Below are 14,732 nucleotides of genomic sequence, written 5' to 3' on the forward strand. Positions count from 1 at the left end.
TGTAAAAATTTTGGTCATCCCCTATTTGACATAAAATATTGGATATGGATTCCCTTGAAGATCTTAGTGGCTCATTCATGTCACAATCCTGCAAAATAAACTCAAAATGCAAAAACACACATATATCCCTTAAAACATGAAAATGGTTAGAAAATTTAATATGTATCCTACAACAAAAAGTTGTGTGTGTGTGATTTATCTTCACATAAAAATGTTTACCCATCTCAAAAAATCTTTGACTTATTCGAATTTGAGGATCATACCAATACATTTTGCACAAAATTGTGTCTAAGTTGAGTCCAAAAAATGTTTCGCATGTGGGTCACGATTTTGGCTACCAATCCTCCTTCTTACAACATCTCTTTGATTAGGGGAAACATGTGTGTTATTTTTCAAAAAATCTTCGATCAATGATTCCAAAGCTTCACTAATCTCTTTATCCTTTCATGGTAGTCTATCGCTAAATGTTCATAACTCATTTTTTTTTTTATCTTCCAATCTCTCACACCTTAGCATGGCTCTCCTTAGAGTACCTCTACCAATTTTCAATGTTTTTCTTGTCTTTCTCATGAGTCAAACTTTCTTCATTTGGGTACTTACTATTGTTGATGTAAGTACTCTTCTTGTGATATTACTATCTTTGGTACGTGATTTAGAACCCACTTTGTCATAAGCACTCATTATATTCTTTACAATACTTTTTTCATTTGAATTGTCCATCATTCTTAGCCCAAGAATATTCATGATAGGCCTAAATTTCAAATTTCTCATCATTTCAACAAATAATTGGCATTGACCTATAATATTTAATTCTTCAAAGAATAATCTCCACATACGATTAACTTTTTTTTGATAAGTACACTTGCTAATCTTGTCAAGCATTGATTTCAAAATGTTAGTATCAATATCAATCAAATATTTTGATCTTCTAAAATGAATTCTAGAAGGTGTTATAATCTCTTCCATTCCCTCAACATTTTGAACATCAACATAAGGTTGAGTGTTTTGTGTATCTTGAACCAAAGATGATGTGCCTTGGCAATAAGATACAAAAGATGGAAGATCACCTACTTGATATGTTGATGTTGTGCCTTCAACATGACATGATGGAGTGTGTACATCATCGAATCTAAAAATTAGTTTCTCTTCAACATGAGAGGATGATATGACTCCGACATTGGAAGATGGTGTAGCTTCACAATTCAATTGTCTTCTTGAGCATAATAGTCTCATTCGTTCTCTTTGTCTTTCCAATTCTTCCTCTTTGTTTATTTGTATTGCTAGTTCTTGATCCTCTTTGAAAGTTAATTCTTCATTAATACTTTGCAATTTCTTTGTTCACATAGTAGTTTCATTTTATCTCTTTCAATTTCCAAATCTCTCTCCCTATCTTCATTTGTTTGAGTTTTTGGTTTCTTCCTTGGCATGGTGATGATTTCTACATGTCAAATTATTCAAACATCTGAATTACTTACAATTTGTAAATTACAAATCATTCAAATACATATAAAAATTACAATTATTTCAATGAATACACAATATATATCAAACAACTTGCCAAATTTCTAACCATTTCCAAATAACAATTCATTCAACATAAAAATTTCAATGAATTCACTATATATTAAACATGTCAAATTATAATCAAAGTTGTCTCTATATATCAACAAACAATATTTAAAAAGGACTGCACTAACTTTTTCTGTAGAAAGAATATTCAAAAAGCTGATTGAATGATTAAATTTGGTGTTTGTTAGCTTCAAAAAGTCTTCAAATAGTGTTTCCTAACTTCCAATAGCTTGAAACCCATGTTTTCTATTGGAACAACAGAATGCACAATAGGCAAAAAGCAGAATATGGATCAAAAGGGACCCAAACTTGCTTTGTGACCATTTTTTGGTGATTTCACATAGTGTGTACACATTATAGCACATATGCACTATAAAGCACATACACACTATAGTGCGTACACACTATGTCAAAACACATCTCTCCCTACCCTACCATCCCCTACTCTCTCTCGCTCTCTCTCTCCTCTCCCATCCCCTACTCTCTTTCTCTCTCTCTTACTCTCTCTCCTCTTCCATCCACTAGTCTCTCTCACTCTCCCTCTCCCACTACCTATACTCTCTCACCCTCTCTCCTCTCCCATGCCCTACTCTCTCTGTCTCACACACTCCCATCCCCCTTCTCTCTCAGGCTACTCTCTCTCTCCTCTCTCCCATCCCCTACTCTCTCTCTCTCTCCCCTCTCCCATCCCCTACTCTCTCTCCCTACTCTCTCCCCTCTCCCATCCCCTACTCTCTCTCTCACTCTCCCTCTCCCACCACCTACTCTCTCTCTGCCATCCCCTACTCTCTCTCACCCTCTCTCCTCTCCCATCCCTTACTCTCTCTGTCTCTCCCTCTCCCACCACCTACTCTCTCTCTCACATCCCTTTCTCTCATGCTCTCTCAGGTCTCTCATCCCCCACTCTCTCTCACTCTCTCTCCTCTCCCATCCCCTATTCTCTAGATCTCTCACACACACTCGCATCCCCCCTCTCTCTCCCTCTCCCACTCCCTCTCCCACTGCCTACTATCTCTCTCTCTCACTCTCTCTCTCCCTCTCTACTCTCTCTCTCTCCCATCCCCTACTCTCACTCTCTCTCTCCCATCTCATTCTTTCTCTCTTCCACCCCCTACTCTCTCTCACTCTCTCACAATCTCTTCCTTCCCCTACTCTCTCTCTTACACACACTTCCATCCCCCCTCTCTCTCCCTCAACCACTCCCTCTCCCACCACCTACTCTCTCTCTCCCTCTCTCACTCCCTCTCCCACCACCTACTCTCTCTCTCTCTCTCTCTCTCTCTCAGGCTACTCTCTCTCCCCTCTCCCATCCCCTACTCTCTCTCTTTCATAGACACACACTCCCATCCCCCTTCTCTCTCTTCTCTCCCATCCCCTACTCTCTAGATCTCTCACACACACTCCCACCCCCCTCTCTCTCCCTCTCCCACTCCCTCTCCCATTTCCTACTATCTCTCTTTCTCACTCTCTCTCCCTCTCTACTTTCTCTCTCTCCCATCCCCTACTCTCAATCTCTCTCCCATCCCCTACTCTCTCTCACACTCTCTCCCATCCCCTATTCTCTCTCTCTCTCTCTCTCTCTCTCTCTCTCTCTCTCTCTCTCTCACACACACACACACACACACATTCTCATTCCACCTCTCTCTCCCCATCTCCCACTCCCTCTCCCACTGCCTACTCTCTCTCCCCAATCCCCTAATCTCTCTCTCTCTCTTTCCCCTCTCCTATCCCCTACTCTCTCTCTTTCACAGACACACACTCCCATTCCCCCTCTCTCTCCTCACCCATCCCCTAATCTCTAGATCTCTCACACACACTCCCATCCCCCTCCTCTCTCTCCCTCTCCCACTCCATCTCCAACTACCTACTATCTCTCTCTCTCACTCTCTCTCTCCCTCTCTACTTTCTCTCTCTCCCATCCCCTACTCTCAATCTCTCTCCCATCCCCCACTCTCTCTCACACTCTCTCCCATCCCCTATTCTCTCTCTCTCTCTCTTACACACATTCTCATTCCCCCTCTCCCACTCCCTCTCCCACTGCCTACTCTCTCTCCCCCATCCCCTAATCTCTCTCTCTTTCCCCTCTCCTATCCCCTACTCTCTCTCTTTCACAAACACACACTCCCATTCCCCCTCTCTCTCCTCTCCCATCCCCTACTCTCTAGATCTCTCACACACACTCCCATCCCCCTCCTCTCTCTCCCTCTCCCACTCCATCTCCAACTACCTACTATCTCTCTCTCTCTCTCTCTCCCTCTCTACTCTAGTCTCTCTCCCATCCCCTACTCTCTCTTCCACTCTCTCCCATCCCCTATTCTCACAGTCTCTCTCTCTCTCCCATCCTGTACTCTCCCTACCACCCCCTACTCTCTCTCACACTCTCACACTCTCTCCCATCCCCTACTCTCTCTCTCTCTTACAAACATTTACATTCCCCCCCTCTCTCTCTCCTACTCTCTCTCTTTTACACACCCGCACAGTCCCATCTCCCCCTCTCTCTCCTCTCCCATCCCCTACTCTCTAGATCTCTCACACACACTCCCATCCCCCCCTGTATCTCCCTCTCCCACTACCTACTATTTCTCTCCCACTCTCTCCCTCTCTACTCTCTCTCTCCCATCCCCTACTCTCTCTCTTACACACACTCCCATCCCCCTCTCTCTCTTCATCTCCCTCTCCCTCTCCCACTACCTACTCTCTCTTTCACATACACACACCCATCCCCCCTCTCTCTCCCCTCTCCCACTCCCTCTCCCACCACCTACTCTCTCCCTCTCTACTCTCTCTCTACCACCCCCTACTCTCTCACATTTTCATACTCTCTCCCATACCCTACTCTCTCTCTCTCTCTTACATTTCCATCCCCCCTCTCTCTCCCTCTCCCACTACCTACTCTCTCTCTCCCATCCCCTACTCTCTCTCTCCCCCCTCTCCAATTCCCTACTCTATCTCTTTCACACATATCCACTCCCATCCTCATCTCTCTCTCACTCTCTCTCTCCCACTCTATCTCCCACTGCTTACTCTCTCTCTCTCTCCCCCATCTTGTACTCTCAATCTCTCTCTCACATCCTGTGCTCTCTCTCTCTCTCGCCCATCCCCTACTCTCAATCTCTCTCCCCCATCTTGTACTCTCTCTCTACCATGCCTACTCTCTCTCACACTTCCTCTCTCCCATCCCCTACTCTCTCTCTCTCTCTCTCTCTCTTACACACATTCTCATTTCCCCCTCTCTCCCTCTCCCACCAGCTACTCTCTCTCTCTCCCATCCCCTACTCTCTCTCTCTCCCTTCTCCCATCCCCTACTCTCTCTCTTTCACACACCCACACACTGCCATCCCCCCTCTCTCTCTCCTCTCCCATCCCCTACTCTCTAGATCTCTCACACACACTCCCATCCCCCCTCTCTCCCTCTCCCACCACCTACTCTCTCTCTCTCTACTCTCTCTCCCCCATCCCTTACTCTCTCTCCCCTCTCCCATCCCCTACTTTCTCTCTCTACCACCCCTACTCTCTCTCTCACTCTCACACTCTCTCCCATGCCCTACTCTATCTCACACACACTCCCATCCTCCTCTCTCTCTCTTCCTCTCTTGCTCCCTCTCCCATTGCCCACTCTCTCTCTGCCATCCCCTACTCTCAATCTCTCTCTCCCATCCCATACTCTCTCTACCATCCCTACTCACTCTCTCACACTTCCTCTCTCTCACATCCCCTACTCTCAATCACTCTCTCCTATCTCATACTCTCTCTTTGTCACCCCTACTCTCTCTCACACTTCCTCTTTCTCCCATCCCGTACTCTCTCTGTCACCCCTACTCTCTCTCACTTCCTCTCTCTCCCATCCCCTACTCTCTCTCTCTCTCTCTCTCTATCTCTCTCTCTCTCTCTCTCTCTCTCTCTCTCACACACACACACACACACACACACACCCATCCCCCCCCCCTCTCTCTTGCTCTATTTTTTCCTCTCTTCTTCCCTCTCTATGCACTATTTAGGTCTCAATAGTGTGTGTGCCCTATAGCACACACACACTATTGAGACCCAAATTTAAAAAGCTTTAAATAAAGTGTGCGTGTTGTAGGGCATACATGCTATTCAAACCTTTGCATTCTACCAAGCCTAAGGCTTGGTTTTCCCTTAGGGATCCAACCCAAAGGTTTGGAGTTTGTAAATTAGTCTGAGATGCGTTTTGTTGCAAACATACAAAAAATGATTGATTTTTCTTGTGTTCTCTCCTTCAAGATTCCTGGTGGTTGAGCATCAATAAGATTAGGCTACATGACATGGTAGGTCTTTGTGTTAGCTATATAACCATATAATTTATTTTCTATTTGAACTATTTCAAGTGTTTCATCTATAATTTCTTTTAAATGTATGTCCATGTTTTGTCAAAAACCAACATGTACTAATTGGGTTGTAGATTTTAGCTCGTTCATTGAATTTTGCAACAACTTCAATTTTTAGAAACTAGACTCCATTCTACACACTTTGAAAAAAAGAAGTTTTCATTTTAGATTAGTTTTCAATCATTTCTAGGGAGAGCACACAGATATCTCACATTTTTGGGATGTGTCTAGTTTAAAAATTTAGTTTAAAAAAATACACATTATAAAATTACTCAAAAAATCTAGGATAAACTACACAGTGTTAAGTAACTTTTGACTAGAGCGATTAAAGAATTTCAAAAAAAAAGTTAAAATTTAAGGGGGGCCACACTTTGTACTGTGTTATTTTTTTTTGGAATAAACAGTACCACTTTCTACGGCCCCCTTTTTTGAGGACCTAAAACTAAACCATCTTGGAAAAAAAATTAGTAGTTTAGAAACTAGATTCAAAGGACTACTACTTTTGTTGTTGTCATATCTTAAAATTTTGAGCATAACTATCTTCAAATTCTTGTTGAAGTTTAGAAATTGTTGATTTCAGAAAAAAAAAAAAAAAAAAAAGTGTCCACTTATACCCCCCTTTAGGCACCACAACTTGGTGCACTTACCCAGACCAGAATTCACATGACTTGAGAGCCACTTCTTCATCAACATCCTAATTTTCTTACAACATATACACAATTACATTTCTTTGTAGGGTTGCAGGAAATTAGGTTGAGCCTTAAGAAGCTAAACCAATGAAACACATACCAATTTCCACACTTCAATTGCCAGATCATGAGAATGAGTAAAAAGGCCCTAAAGATACTTATCCATAGATAATAGCAATATTTTAGGCACAAGCTCAATACACTAGTTCATAGAGCTAAGTCTTAGTTTCTTGAGAGAAACATATGGTGACTGCAAAAACTAAAATAATCTAGGCAAAAAAATATCAATAGGTCACTCTTGAAAGCTTGGTACACTAGCATCCAACCCCTCTTGTATATCTTCATTGATATTTGATAATGTATCTAGAGAACCTTCCATGAGATTGAAATCATTGCTATCAAAGCATTAAACTAATGCCTACAACAATTTTAACAAACCATGTACCTATCCTTGTTGGACTATAACACTAACAACAATCCCCATTATTAAATGAAGGTTTGTCTAGCACCCTTAAACAAGGAAAAAACTATAATTGGATGTATTCTTGATAAGGAGTGATCAATGTAAAATTAGTCTTCAGAGTTTTTTTCCAAGAGAAGCCCTGTTGCTTGCCTATAATATTTTGGACTGGTTTCTTTAAATTCTATTGAAGGAGACTTCTTGCTAACTGATACTTCACTTAGATCACAAATTTGGAGCTTGCATGGATAATATTAATAATATTACCTATGTAAGACTATTAATTGATATTCAAACCAACAAGCATGAATTTCATCAATTGGATATAATGGAGTATCTCTTCCTATTTTTATATGATTGTAGTGTCCCCCTTTCGAATCTCTTTATATTTTTTCATGTATCATGTGGTTTGTAATTTTTATGGTGCAATTGTTGATTGTAGATATACACATTTACAAACTCCCTTATACAATTCACTTGTTTTGTTAATTATGTTACTTAGCATCTTGTTTCATCATAGTTGTCATCTTAGATATGGATGCATAATCTTGGCACAATAATTTGAGGTTTTATCTAATATATTGTAATGTTTCCACTCAAAAGTTATCTAGATTTAATTTTGATTTTAGAGCCATGATATTCCATAAGTATGTTATTGAGTGAGATTTCTAATTTTCTTTGCCTCCCATAAGTTTACTTTATTCTTATTAGATTCATTCCCTAATGACTTCATGGTTGTAATGCCTAATACTATCCTAAACATATGAAATTTATCTTAGGTTTCAAATAGCTGATTCTACTACTCACTATTTAATCTTGCTAATATAATATCTCATTTTATTACTTCCAGTTCCACTTTGATGGGTTATTTCCCATTTCAATTTACTCTATATATGTATATTTTTGTTCCTACTTTATCCCCTTAATATACACATTCATACCCTATTTGTCTATTTAAATTTACTTTAACATATAAGACCATCTAAAAAAAATTTGATAATGCAACAATCTGTCGCAATTTGGATGGCTTGTTCAATGGGAAGCCATCAATCAAATGACATTATCATCGCAATTGTGACGGAAACTACTAACAGATGGTCATCGCTCCAATGGCATTTTCATCTGACATCATCACCACTACGACATCCCTTCCAGTGGTTTATCGTTGGGCCTGCAACAATACAGTCAGAACTATGATGACTATCTAAAAATGTAGGATGTTGTAGTTGAGACAGTAAACCTTCAACCATACAATGATGTGAATAGGAAGTCTTCGCCCATATTTTTATAAATTGTGATAGCTTTGTCCATCTCCATTGCGACAGACGCCCTTGCATCGCAATTTGCGACAACAAAAGTCTGACAGGGGCCAATTTTTGTTACTATCGCTAGGGTGACGGGTGGCCATCGCAATTGCAACGACCTGTCCTCACAATTCGGGCCCAAATGTAGTAGTGAGTTATAGTCTACATGTCCTCATCTCTTATAATAAGAATGAATGGAACACTTAGTACTCATTGTATTTAAGTAATACTCAGAGAGGTGAAACATTATCTCTTCTTAGGAGGTCATCTATCCTAGTAGTACTCCAACTCAAGCTCCACTTATCTTGCTTCTATATCTCTAAAACATAGATCAATGGATTGTTGACTCAGAAACTACATAGTTCTATCTTGGTAGAAATATTACAATTTGATGTATTATGCAAAATATCTCTGAGAACATGGGTCCATGAGTTTGACTCAAAATCTACCCAATCAAATCCAAAGAGCAACATCAAAATTTGACTCGCTATGAAAAATGTCTCTGACTCATTAATTGATGAGGAAAAGGGATTCTATGATGAATAGTTCATAAGGTACAACACTTAAATGGGACAATAAGCTTAGTGAGTTTAACCTTGGGAAAAACTCCATTGCTAAGAAAACTTGAGTTGGGGTAGTTTTTGGTGGGTAATCACCTGGGAAGGGCCAATGCTTCAACTTTGTTAGCATCACCTAGATACAATGCGTGTTAAACTTGTCTCATTCATTCTCATGAGAGAAAAATTCTTGTGAACCACTACTGATGAAACAAAGGTTAATAAATTTGACTAAAAAACTACACACTGTAACTATGCTAGCAATAATTATAACTCTTATTTTTACCTTAAAATATATTAACCTAACTAAAATATTTTTAAACTAAACAAAGTTACTTCTACTTAATTGAAATGACTCCAACTAAATATCTCTTATGTTAGTTTTAGATCGCTAAATTTAAGATACGTACACCAACTAATATTCATTAATTGAGGTTTAGGGTTTGACTTGATTGATGGGTGCTTTTTTGTGGTAGACATGAGGTGACGATGTATTATCTCCCCCCAACCTACATAGCCTCTAATGTTATGTCATGCTAGCATTAAAATCACATTAAAAGTTTATTAAACACTCTACAATTTATAAGGCAAGTTCAAGCAAAAAGGTGAGGGAAAGATTACGAGATCTCTACAATCTAATTAATAAAATATGTTAATTTAAATTACTTTATACTCCAATAATTACATTTTCTTAATTATAAGAATGTTTTTCTTTTCTATAAACACCCCTTAATTTCACCTATCAATTAAGTTTCTTATATGATAAACATTAATATAATTAATAAAGCATATTAATTTAAATTACTTTGTACTTCAATAATTACATTTTCTTAATTATAAAAATGTTTTTCTTTTTTATAGACACCCCTTAATCTCACTTATCAATTAATTTTCTTATTTGAAAAAATAATTTCTTTATTCGAAAAAAGTAATTAATGTTTATTATATCAAAAGAATGTAATTCTAATCTTACTTACCATTTGAAAAATAAATTAAAAATTAATGTTTATCATTTCATCAATATGTAGTGAAATAATTAAAAATGAAAAAAAGTTAATGGAACAAAACAAAATTTACCAAGCTAAGAGTGAGGTGAGAAGTCAAACTAGACTATTGCCTACACTACCAATAGAAAATATACGCAAGGAAGCTTTCTTTTTGACATACACGCGTCCCAGAATATACCTTTTCTGATGCGATGGAATAAAATGACAAACACGGCAACAACTCAAATGCCAACGCACAAATATTCCTCTCGTCATTAATGCGGAACGCAAAGGGAAGAGGATTAAGCGAATTTTTGAAAAGAATGGAATCATTTTACAGGATAGCTTGGCATTGGTGGGCTAATTTAATTGGTTAAGATTGGTTAATAGTTTCTTTATTGATGTTAATGCCTAGGTTATATCCCAATACACCTGTCATTAGATTATATCCATTTCCCGTACAAGTACTTGTTGAATACAAAGTTAGTGTAATGTTGTACTCGTTGAATAAAATTCAAAGGATTATGTTTATTCAATATCACTAATTTTAATAATAGTAATAATTTTAATAGTAGTAATTTTAATTTTATTATATAAGTGGAATAATAATTTTTTGTTTCACAATTTTTTTCGTATCACAATATCGCTAATTATTAAAATTTGAATGAAATAGTATGGCACTCAATTAAGAATTGTAATAAATAATTGGACTAAGCATTTAGAATCTATTTTTTTTAATGAATTTATTTGTAATTCAAATATTTTCTTTAAAACCATATCTTGATATAAGACTCTAATTCATTCATCCAATCAAAAGTTTAAAAACTGAAATGTATAAAGTGGTCCAATAGTACTTAGCTTACCAGCAAGTACTAATGTAGTGTCAGATTATATTAGCTTAAAATTAGAAATGTAGATCACTTCTCTAAACATTATAAATTGTTCTCAATATTAATATTTTTCTACTAAGTTGGACAATGAATTTATAAAAAATGATTTGAATTATTGTTAAAAAATGTTAAGTTTTCCATAAATTCATTATAGACTGTCCTAAGTGCTTGTATACTCTATATCATCAATTAAGCTTAATAACAAAAATAACAACTTACCTATTTTAAGTTTTTTGTCTTTGTTAGTTGTCATTTATTTTAGTACTTTTCTTCATCCAAGAAAATGATGCTTAATGTTTAGAAGTATAATTTTTTAGTTTTTTTTTTCATTAATGTTTATAATTTTGTTAGGTTGATATAGATGACATCTACAAATTTGTAGTTCCACCAAGGACAATGGATTATAAGGCAAAGAATATGAACGGTTTGTTAGAGAGCTGTGTGTATAATTAATTTGTACCCAACATGTTATCTTTATCCAACTCTAAAATATTTGTATAATTAATTTGTACTCAACATGTTATCTTTATCCAACTCTAAAATATTTAAGACTTCAACTGTATAAGCCTATATATCCAGAAATGCCAATAAGATACAAGATATGGTCTATATAGAATTCAGAGGGGGAAATATATCTTGTACAAACTTAGTTGCAATTTACAATGTATTTACATAATGTTAAACTCAAATATTACGATTTTTTTCAACACAGCCTGCCTGACATCATTCATGAAATATTTTTTTTTTTAACATAAACTAAATCATGTACATCATTGGTACACAAGAAAAACCCATAATAGATCTTCTTCTTAAAGCTAAAAATATTAACTACTTTAGTTGAATAATCTATTTTGGATGAATGTTCAAATAAAATTTCACTTGCATCTTCTCTATCTTCCCTTGCATAAAATTTGAAAAGTCCATCTTGATGAGATTCAATAACTTGATTATTTTGGACATAAAAGTTGTGAAACGTAACTGAATAGCACTATATATATATATATTTATGTCTCAAATTAATTCAAACTTATGAAACATTTAGAATCACAACAAGATCCATGTAAGTCTATAAATATATGCTAAATGTTAAATATAATGGTTTTTTGTTTTTCTGATTAATTTAGAAAAATAAACATGAATAAACAATACAAGCTGGATAGGCTTGAAGTTATGGCTCACCCCCATGATCTAGGTTCAATAATACAAATATTTATATAGTAGTAATTCATTATTTTCTATTATTCTGCTAACCTTTTTTTTCAAATAAGATTATTTATTTAAATTTTTAATTTGTATAATAAGAATTTTATATTTCATTATGATTTAAGTCAAACAATTGCATCTATTTTTTAAATATTTTGTAAAATGACAAATATTCATACTTTTTAAAAGATTGTTAGTTTTCATTTTTTCATTGATTCTCCAACTCTCTCTCTCTCTCTCTCTCTCTCTCTCTCTCTCTCTCTCTCTATATATATATATATATATATATAAACATTTTTTGTATGTTTGCAGAAAAACATGTCTCAAACCTGTTTATAAACTCCAAACCTTTGGGTTGGATCTTCAAGGAAAAACCAAGCCTTAGGCTTGGTTTTAATGCAAAGCTTTGAATAGTGTGTACACGCTATAGTGCATGCATGCTATAGCGTGTACACGCTATTTAAAGCTTTTGAATTTGGGTCTCAATAGTGTGTGTGTGCTATAGTGCGCACACACTATTGAGACCTAAATAGTGCATAGAGAAGGAAGAAGAGATACAAAGAAAGAGAAAGAGAGGGGGGGGGGATGGCTATGTGTGTGAGAGAGAGAGAGAGTAGAGGATGGGAGAGAGGAAGTGAGAGAGAGTAGCTCAGGTGGCAGAGAGAGTAGGGGATGGGAGAGAGAGGAAGTGTGAGAGAGAGTAGGGGTGGAAAAGAGAGAGTACGGGATGGGGGAGAGAGATTGAGAGTAGGGGATGGGAGAGAGAGGAAGTGTGAGAGAGTGAGTAGGGGTGGTAGAGAGAGTATGAGATGGCAGAGAGATATTAGGTAGTGGGAGAGAGAGCGAGCGAGAGAGAGAGAGAGAGAGAGAGAGAGAGGATGATGTGAGTGTATGTGTGAGAGAGAGTAGGGCATAGGAGAGAGTGTGAGAGTGTGAGAGAGAGTAGGGGTGGCAGAGAGAGAAAGTAGGGGATGGGAGAGGGGGGAGAGAGAGAGAGCAGGGGATAAGGGAGAGAGAGTAGAGAGGGAGAGAGTGTGAGAGAGAGACAAAAGGAAGTGGAAGAGGGAGTGGGAGAGGGAGAGAGAGGGTGGGATGGGAGTGTGTGTGAGAGATCTAGAGAGTAGGGGATGAGAAAGGAGAGAGAGGGGGGGGATGGGAGTGTGTGGTGTGTGTGAAAGAGAGAGAGTAGGAGAGGGGAGAGGGGAGAGAGAGAGAGTAGGGGATGGGAGAGAGAGACAGTAGGTGGTGGGAGAGGGAGTGGGAGAGGGAGGGAGAGGGGGGAATGGGAATGTGTGTAAGAGAGAGAGATTAGGAGATGGGAGAGGGAGGAAGTGTGAGAGAGAGTAGGGGTGGTAGAGAGAGAGAGTATAGGATGGGAGAGAGAGATTAGGAGATGGGAGAGGGAGGAAGTGTGAGAGAGAGTAGGGGTGGTAGAGAGAGAGAGTATAGGATGGGAGAGAGAGATTGAGAGTAGGGGATGGGGAGAGAGAGAGAGTACAGGATGGGAGCGAGAGATTGAGAGTAGGGAATGGGGGAGAGAGAGAGTAGGAAGTGGGAGACAGAGTGGGAGAGGGAGAGTAAGAGAGAGGAGGATGGGAGTGCATGTGTGTGAAAGAGAGAGAGTAGCTCGAGAGAGAGTAGGGGATGGGAGAGAGAGAGAGAGTGGGTGGTGGGAGAGGGAGTGGGAGAGGGAGAGAGAGGGGAGATGAAAATGTGTGTAAGAGAGAGAGAAAGAGAGAGAGAGAGATTTGGGGATGGGAGAGAGTGTAAAAATGTGAGAGAGAGTAGAGGTGGCAGAGAGAGAGTACAGAGGGAGAGAGTGAGAATGAGAGTGAGAGTGAGAGAGAGTAGATGGTGGGAGAGGGAGAGTGAGTCAGAGACAAAGTAGGGGATGGGAGAGGAGAGAGGGGGGGGATGGGTGTGTGTGAAAAAGAGAGAGTAGGGAATGGAAGAGAGAGAGAGAGAGAGAGAGAGAGAGAGAGAGAGAGAGAGAGAGAGAGAGAGAGAGAAAGAGAGAGAGAGAGAGAGAATGGGAGAGAAAGAGAGTAAGTAGTGGGAGAGGGAGAGAGAGGGGGGATGGGAGTGTGTGTAACAGAGAGGGTAGGGGATGGGAGAGAGTGTGAGAGTGTGAGAGAGAGAGTAGGGGTGGAAGAGAGAGAGTGAGAGTAGGGGATGGGAGAGAGAGAGTAGAGAGGGAGAGAGGGAGAGAGAGAGTAGAGAGGGAGAGAGAGAGAGAGAGAGAGAGAGAGAGAGAGAGAGAGAGAGACAATAGGTGATGGGAGAGGGAGTGGGAGGGAGAGAGAGGGGGAATGGGACTATGTGTAAGAGAGACAAAGTAGGGGATGGTAGGGTGAGAGTAGGCGGTAGGAGAGGGAGTTGGAGAGGGAGAGAGAGGGGGGAATGGGAATGTGTGTAAGAGAGAGAGATTAGGGGATGGGAGAGAGAGTAAGTGTGAGAGAGAGTAGGGGTGGCAAAGAGATAGGGTGGGAGAGAGAGATTGAGAGTAGGGGATGGGGGGAGAGAGAGAGAGTACAAGATAGGAAAGAGAGATTGAGAGTAGGGGATGGGGGAGAGAGAGAGTAGGTGATGGGAGATGGAGTGGGAGAGGGAGAGTGAGAGAGAGGAGCATGGGAGTGCATGTGTGTGAAAGAGAGAGAGTAGGTAATGGGAAAGGGGGGAGAGAGAGAGTAGCCCAAGAGAAAGTAGGGGATGGGAGAGAGAGAGA

At 39.2% G+C, this 14,732-nt stretch overlaps 1 pseudogene; it reads right to left on the minus strand.

Moving 5' to 3' along the window:
- The window catches only part of LOC149544096 (transportin-1-like), a 67,133-nt pseudogene extending 60,042 nt beyond the window's left edge, over positions 1-7,091 (minus strand).
- Between the last annotated feature and the right edge of the window lie 7,641 nt (positions 7,092-14,732).

The sequence above is a fragment of the Cupressus sempervirens genome, chromosome 8, assembly GCF_028749045.1.
Source record: "Cupressus sempervirens isolate cs-2001-9-10 chromosome 8, ASM2874904v1, whole genome shotgun sequence".
Classification (NCBI taxonomy): domain Eukaryota; kingdom Viridiplantae; phylum Streptophyta; class Pinopsida; order Cupressales; family Cupressaceae; genus Cupressus; species Cupressus sempervirens.